This window comes from Sus scrofa, chromosome 8 (assembly GCF_054392235.1).
Source record: "Sus scrofa isolate SSC_HxYL_T2T_F1_AM1 chromosome 8, Sscrofa_HxYL_maternal_Yorkshire_Landrace_v2.0, whole genome shotgun sequence".
NCBI lineage: Eukaryota > Metazoa > Chordata > Mammalia > Artiodactyla > Suidae > Sus > Sus scrofa.
The window spans coordinates 51,648,942-51,654,941 of record NC_139390.1 but is presented as its reverse complement, the minus strand read 5'-3'; the positions used below and the strand labels follow the sequence as shown (position 1 = coordinate 51,654,941).

Here is a 6,000-nt window from a genome sequence, read left to right as displayed (position 1 = left end):
GAGAAGGAGAGAAGTTCGGCTAGGAAGATCAAAAGAATTCCCCCCCACATTCCGAGGTGGTAGCACGGATTCCTTCTGTCCCCTGATCCTCTGGTCCCCTGTCCTTCTCCACCGTCCCTCAGCCCGTCCCCGGTGTTCCATTGCCCCCTCCACTCAGTCCTCCCGCTGGAGCTGCCAGAAGGTCTTGGAGAGCACAGAAGCGGCGGTCCCCGCGCAGCCACAGCTCCAGATGAACCGAGAGCATTTGGCTTCTTCAGGGCTGGTAGTGATGGATCGTGAAGTCCAGTGATGCCCACGCAGATCCTCAGTCTGCATTCCGTCTCCCCCACCGCCCCAGCTGACCCCAGCAGAAGCCCAGCGGAGGGGGAGGCAGCGCACCTCCCGAGAACGGCTATGCAAAACCGTTGCGTCAGATGGTGGGGCGGGGCGCACCCGGGTTGAGTGGCAGCAGCCTCTGATAGGGAGGAGGCGCGAGAATCAGCCTGGTTCAGTGACTGAGAAAAACTGGAGGTGAGCGGAACGGGTGCTGTCCACGCGCGGCCGGTGCTGAACCTGGGGCATCAGCGGACCCGTGTTCCCATACCTCGAGACAACGCCCTCTAGCACCCCCTGTGCCCTGACGACCCTCTTTACCTGCTGGACCCTATCAACTTGACAAAGGAGTGTGGTTTCGGACGTGGGAAAGAGTCCTCTGCCGCCTGGGCGCCCATTCAGGCGTGACTTCGGGAATTTCTATAGTTTCAGACCAAACTATTTACATCTTTTCCCAGCTAAGCTTATCTTTTTAGGTTTTTTTAAAATTTATTATTATTTATTATTATTAGTAGTAGTACTGTGATTCACCAATCCACACCGTTTAAGAATCTTTCTGGGAGACTTTTTTGACTGTTGAAATAAGGTAAGAAAAATAACATCATTATACATTTTTACAAATGGGGGAGAAATGCCGACTATCATACAAAAATTTAAGAGCAAGTTACGATTATTTTCATAATTTGAAACGGGACAGTTGGCAATGACTGCAATGATTATTTTAATATTTATTATGATCATTACTATTACAAGAACGTCTGCTGTGTTTATGTACTAGATTCTAGAGGGGAAGTTGAGGGGTTTTTTGTTTGTTTGCATCTGAAGTTGATGGCATCATGTTGCATCTTGCTTTATAAAAATAAATTTGTTGGCAACTTCCAGCATGTCTGAGGGAACAGGAACATTCAATGCAAGTCCTCAAATATGTTAGTACATGGCATGAAATAAATCAACCAAGTTGTTTAAAACAAGTGTAACCTTAAAAAATATGTGAGTGGATTAATCTCTGAAAAAATCAGGATTACCGCTAGTATCTAAAGCATAGACTGCAAAGTGCCAGCTCTCTTAAAATTATTTTGGAGGGGAGGTGGTAGGGATAGGAGCATTTGTACCATGCTTGGTTCATTTAGATGTGTTGTTATGCAGTAGATCCAAATAAAACTTGTGAAACTTGGTCTCTGAGAAGGCTACAGGCCAAGGTCATGTGTATTTCCAAGTTGAGGGCTGTTTGTTCTGCTGTTGACTAGTGAATGTCATCCCCTCCTCACCCCCTCAGGTTAGAGGTGGATGTAAATGGGCAGCTCTGATTTAATAATACGGTATTAGCTTGTATTATAGTCGCTACTGCTGCTGGTAATTGAATGGAACTGGGAAGCGTGGGCTGAGGAAATATCTCGCTATTTCAGCAATGTTTAACCTCTTGCATGCTTAACAGAGAGCTTTACTTTACTTAGGAGATTTTCTTTTGAAGCTATGTTCCTTTTGTCAGTTGTTTGGATTGTGTATGGAGAAAGAATTCAGTGCAGAAAACCAGTGAATAGTACTTCTCATAGTGAAGAAATATTAAATGATAGAAGTTAGCTGGTGTCCTGTGTACTTCTATTACTATTCATGACTTTATTGATAGCCATGGTGGTTTGATAAATGATATTATGTGCTTTCATTCATGTCATTTAGTGACATTAGATTAAGTATAAATGATGGCTAGGGAGACATGGGAGAGGTTGCTTTACATTCCAGGAAGAGAGTTCAATTGAAGTTGGGTGTCCTTTATTAATAGGAATGGGTGGAATATGAGCTATTTCAGACAATAAATATTGTTCAGCTGGGCTATGTTTTTCAGCAACTAAAAAGTACACTAAGGTAGGTTTAAATGTTTGTATACTTTTAATCATCGTGAAAATCTCTATTCTGCTTGCATTACACTTACAAGGATAAACTTTAAGTGTAGAGTTTACAATTTCAAATAATTCCTCTGGGTAGAGATTTTTCGCTTTCCTATCAGCACAATCCTACATGAGAGTGACTATTACACAAAATGGATATTATTGCAAACACTAGAGGTCAAATATAAAACTCTTTTAGCTCTTCTCATGTTTTACCCTAAGCAGATGTTCTTTGTAGGAGTCCTGTCAGTATGTTAGCTTATGTTAAATAGTGATAGAAATTTTTAAGAACTAGGCAGGTAGAAAAGCAAAGTAAAATAAATAGAACACTGTGCCATGAAGCTTGTATGAGACAGTCTCTTTGAATTGTATAGCCATTCTGTCTTCTGTACATTTTGAGCTTTTCTTTTTAAAACTAATCATATTGGTATAAATACTCAGCCTATGGAATTTTAAACAGAATTATGGGTTTTATTTTTGTTTATTTTATTTATTATTTTGAAACATTAGTATACATTTTAATTTCATAACTTTATTTTTTGAAGTTTTATTGAAATATAGTTGATTTACAATGTCGTGATAATTTCTGTTGCACAAGTGATTCAGTTATACACATACACACGTTCATTCTTTTTCAGATTCTTTTCCCATATAAACCATCACAGAATGTTGGGTAGAGTGCCAGGTGTGTACATGGAATGGTTGGCCAGCAGAGACTGCAGTGTATCTTACTTTAAAAGTAATAACATATACAAACACCATGTGCACCTCAATGAGTGTCCCATTCACTTGTTTTTCTATAAAGTTTTCCAAGATATATATCTTTGTTCAGGTAAAAGCAGTAAAGCTTTAACTGCCAATACCTGAAATTCTTTTAGATGAAGGTCAGAGTTGTCACAATGAAATAGTGAAACACCAAAATCAAAATGTGTTATTGGAAATGATGAAACCAGTAAGGTAGGTTAGATGCAAATTTAGAATACTCAAAGCATTTTGCCCTGAAATTTTTTACACATTTAGCTTTTATATATTAATTCTGAGGCGAAGTACAATTAAGTAAGCTTAATAAGGCCAAGCTTAGCACATAGAAGATACTATTTGGATACAAAATACAATTCCAACTTTAAACAAAAAAAATTGCCAACTTTGAAGATAACCATTAAAGCTTTTCAGATGTGATATTCCTTCATTAATCCTTTGCTCCACAAAGAAATGACCACATTTTATAGTTATAACTTGTCCATATGAGATTCAAGGGAGAATTAAATACCACAGTGAAGAGCCTGCTAAAACATTAATTCATTTTACTTTATAGGCACTGCAATTGTATAAAGCACTTGTTACTTTCAGATGATGAACTTTTACAAAGTATATAGATGAATTATTGAAAAAATTTTATGTCACATGACATATTCAAGTTTTTGTCTTTATTGTTACTCAGTTTCTCAAAGCTTATTAATCTGGACAAAACATTTTAAAAATCATATTGCTGGATAGATGTCTTCTCTTTCCTTCCAAATATGATTAATAAATATCTATGTTTGTTGTAACTTAAGGTAAAGGTGAAACAATTTGAGTTTATGTTAAGGCTATACCATGCTTTCTTTTTAAAAATGTATTAACATGTACAAGAGATAAATAAAGAAAGTAATAATGAACTCGAAATAGGCTAAAGGGTTTTAATGATTCAAATTTTTAAAAGTAACTTTTAAAAATATATTGAAAAATTTATTGAGAATTTTCTTTCAACTATGTTTTTTTCATATTTAATACTAATTTATCCATGAAACTAACATACTTTGAATAATGTGTTCCTATTAATCATTCATATTAGCCCATAATAAACATCTCATCTCTAGTATATTTTGTTACTTGCCATGCTATAAAGTTCAGCAGACTCTTGTGAATTAATAGGCTAGAAAAATACTTCCTGTTGTTAACGTCATTGTAACAGCCATGTGACTAATTAGTCTCTATGAAACTTAATCACCATCTGATTCAAAACCTCCAGTGTCCTTTGGGCATAGTCTACTTAAGGTGAGCTGTACGGTCCCTTGTGGAAAATGCCAATTTTCTCATTAAATTGGTCAGCACATAACAAAACAATTGGTCCCTTTGTTCTTTAATCACCTTGGTATTGAATAATTTAATATTGTTATAATAGATGAGATAGTGTTTTTGATAAATTAAGAATTCTAATGAATTTTAGTATGCACTTATGAAAGAACAAGAATTAAGCAATAGCATAGTATTTACAATAATGGGTATGTGTAAGTGTATATATACATGCTTATATATATATATACACAATGTATATACACACATTATCTACCTATCTAATTATATATTTAATTACATATATAATTTTTTGCTAACTTCTACTCTACCATATACATTCAGTGTGGGAATGATCTGGAACATGCAAGTTCAAGAAATGCTACTTAATATAAATAAATTTGCATACTAAGTTATAATGATTGCAGTGGCAAATGTGTTTTCTAACTATTGTTATTTTTCTTTAGGCTAGTATACTTGAGCACATGCAAGGTTTTTTTTTTTTTTCTAATGAAAATGTCATTCAGAGGATCTCATGATAATTGGCAATGGAAGGAATAATTGGAAACAAAAATTCTCCAGGAATAAGAAACAGAACAAATGTGCACACAATGAAGAGATTATAGTACTCCCCCGATTCTGCAAAATATATTAGCAATGATAGGAATTTGAAAGTTCTTATCTCTAAAAGGAACATATAAGTTTGTACTTCTAAGGAACAGAGCCTGCATATCCCCACACTTAAAATAGTTTTGTGATTTGTGTGTTAGTGTTTTCATACATAGGTATGGTGAAATGTGGCAAGAAGAGCAGCTTAACTCTAAACTTTCTTGCTTTAAAACTGAGTAATTAATTTTATGCAGTTTTTGGTTTCAAATTATAAAAATCTCTAAAGCAAAGTAGTTACTTAGTGAGTTTATTTGCATGTCAAAACAAAGAATATTATTCCATCTCATAACTGGTTCATAGCACGGTTAACAATCTAAAGTACAATGCAAACATTTTGAAAATAAACTTTTCATTGAGTTTTATTTAATTATATTCACTATAATTGACAGTTAAGAAAAACTCTTTATCGATATGTTTTCTTCGATCAGGCAGCAACAAGGTAGCAATTAAGATATACAGACAGTAGCAATTAAAACATACAGGTGTGAACTATGTTCCCCAAAGATGATGATGATGAAATGGAAATAATTTGCCTTTCATGGTTGCACCATTTCCACCAAACACTTTAGATAGTGTTTTAATGACCAGCAAAGTCTTATATTTTCTAATTTCCAAAACTTTCAAAGTAAGAGTTCTTACACACATGAAGTAACAAATGCCCCCATGCCCTTTATGGTTATGTGCGCCCTTTTTCTCAGAATCACAGGAATTTTCATGACCTTGGGTGTCAGCCAGACTCTGGACTGTCTTATGCATGATTAAGGAAGTGGTCCCATTCATCTTTCTAAAGAAAGAGGGCCAGTGAGCTGCTACTGGTAAACATTTCTGACATCTCATGATATATTACTTATCATGATATCTGATATTGATACCTCAGCATGCAGTCTCTGAGCCTGCATTTGCCTATTGAAGAAGACGAATATTATAGGAAACAATATATTAAAAGTATTAATATGTGTACATCTGCATTCTATCCGTATCAGGTCATTTTATCTATATAAGCCACTTTACATTTACATAATCATGTAAAAGTTTCTGTTATCTCCATTTTAGCTATAAGAAAGCAGACACTCAGATC

General features: G+C 35.4%; 1 protein-coding gene across 4 annotated transcripts in view; it reads left to right on the top strand.

Moving 5' to 3' along the window:
• The first annotated feature begins 484 nt into the window (after positions 1–484).
• The window catches only part of FSTL5 (follistatin like 5), a 788,412-nt gene continuing 782,896 nt past the window's right edge, over positions 485–6,000 (top strand). For all 4 annotated transcript variants that reach the window (XM_021101310.2, XM_021101308.2, XM_021101309.2 and 1 more), the window contains exon 1: positions 485–898. The gene's annotated coding sequence lies outside the window, so the exon portion shown is untranslated. The remainder of the gene's footprint in view (positions 899–6,000) is intronic.